This window comes from Oratosquilla oratoria, chromosome 23 (assembly GCF_046742065.1).
Source record: "Oratosquilla oratoria isolate Oo_2021 chromosome 23, ASM4674206v1, whole genome shotgun sequence".
NCBI lineage: Eukaryota > Metazoa > Arthropoda > Malacostraca > Stomatopoda > Squillidae > Oratosquilla > Oratosquilla oratoria.
The window spans coordinates 22,167,177-22,169,594 of record NC_134799.1 but is presented as its reverse complement, the minus strand read 5'-3'; positions in this window follow the sequence as shown (position 1 = coordinate 22,169,594).

The window sequence follows — 2,418 nt, the reverse complement described above, 5'->3', positions numbered from 1 at the left end:
ATTGAGAAGTGACATCCTTACGGATCAGTCATGTAGAATAATTTGTAATTGGGGAGTCTTTTCTGCTCAAAGAAAAAATGCAGATATCATTTAATTTTCATATTCCCACCTTGCTGCTCCCTCCCTTCAGTGTCTTCTTTACCATCTCCATGACGCGTGACAGTCCCCCCAAGGATAGGACCAAGCATCTCTCTCATACCCACGAGCCACAGACCGTAGACCACATTCATGTGTAAATACTATACTAGAGTAGGAAGGAGTAGGTAAATGCTGTATGTGCACGCTTGCGAGCAAGGTCATCCATCAGGCAAGAAAACCCAGCGGCCCCCGAGCCATAGGTGTTGTTATTTCGTGTGAGGCTTTTATTTTGGTCGTCGCCAGGAGAATTCCAGTCTCTCTCTCTCTCTTTCTCACTCTCTCTCTCTCTCTCTCTCTCTCTCTCTCTCTCTCTCTCTCTCTCTCTCTCTCTCTCACTCTCTCTTTCTTTAAACGCCACATCAGAGTTTACTTTCCTCCAGTGGCACAAACGATTTGACTTGAATTCAAAAATACATCCGAACTAAATATTTAAATGTGGCCTTGAATTGCTGGGGTTTCACCACTCAAATTAAGTCTTCCTTAAAGTAAATTAATTTTCTCACAGGTACTTTTCCATAGCAGAGATATATTCGTACAACAAAATACTATAGCAGAAACTCGAAATGAACTCGAAAGTACAATAATGTACCAAAAGTACTCGCATATAAAAGAAGACAAGTTTGATTCCCATATTTGATTTTTTTTTAAGACGATCAGATTAGTTTGTGAAATTTACCCCCACTGATTGTATCGATCGATTATGCCTATCCTCATGCATGTGTCTCCCGCTCTCTTGGGGAGGAAGGAGAAGGGAGAGCAAGTTCCTGGCAAAGATCTCTTGAGATTGTGGACCTTTACTAAGTTTCTTCGGGTTCGTCACCAGGACGTCCCTTCCGCTCATTTTGTCTGCCCCCCCCCCTCCCCCCACATTTTTAGCAGGGACATCGACGCTATGCCGTGAACGCATCTTCTGAATATACCATACAATACATACGTACATACATGATACATCATTACATAGCACGCACGCGCACACACACACAGACTTGATCGCGCACTTGGTAGAGTTCCCGATTGCCACTACGGCGGTCCGGGTTCGAATCCCGCCCTGAGCTGAAATTATTTCAGTATCGTTGCGCTGCGAGTCTTTACCCTAACTCTCGTGGGCGGGGGAGTTGGGTGTATGTGTGTGTGCGTGTAAGGTCACAGCATTACCCATAGATCGGTCATATATGAGCACTGAGCTCTCATCCAGGAGGGAAATAGCTATCGATCACGAGTCCAACATGTGATCCAAGACCATGGTGAATGGTGAATCACACACACACACACACACACACACACACACACACACACACACACACACACACACACACACACACACACACACACACACACACACACACACACACACACACACACACACACATATATATATATATATATATATATATATATATATACAGTATATATGTGTGTGTGTGTGTGTGTGTGTGTGTGTGTGTGTGTGTGTGTGTGTGTGTGTGTGTGTGTGTGTGTGTGTGTGTGTACACACACACACAACTCGATGGCGCGGTTGGTAGAATCCCCGACTGTCACTACGGCGGTCCGGGTTCGAATCCTGCCCAGGGCTGAAATAATTTCAGTATCGCTGCGATTCGAGTCGTTACTCCAACTCTCATGGGCGGGGAATTGGGGTTGTGTGTGCGTGTAAGGTCACAGTATTACCCATAGATCGGTCATACGAGCTCTGAGCTCTCTTCCGGGAGGGAAATAGCTGTCGATCACGAGTCCAGCACGTGATCGAAAGACCATGGTGAATACACACACACACACACACACACACACACACACACACACACACACACACACACACACATAAACAGTTTGATGCAAGGGTGGTCAAGCTGGCTCCACGCAAGCACGAGGATTTTTGCTTATGTCAGATATTCCGCTCGGTGACGTGTTTTTATATCGGTTTGATACGTAAAGTATGCTTTATAAGAGTCTGTAGACACCCTTGAGTGTTTTACATCTTGAACACAGCAACGCGGCATGGGGATTTTGTTCCGGCTGAGGACTGAAGAAGGTCTCAGTCAATCGAGACCCTCTACAGTCTGGTGTTCTCCACTTTAGCTGCATAAAATCGCCCGTTCAGAGTAGGTAACAAATTCTTTTAAATTATGTCATGTTGAAGAAACCAAGCACTATTTACACACAGGACGAATACATGTATAAGTTGTATCAACGCACACAGAGGCACGTACACACACACACACACACATACACACACACACACATACACATGCACACACACACACACACACACACACACACACA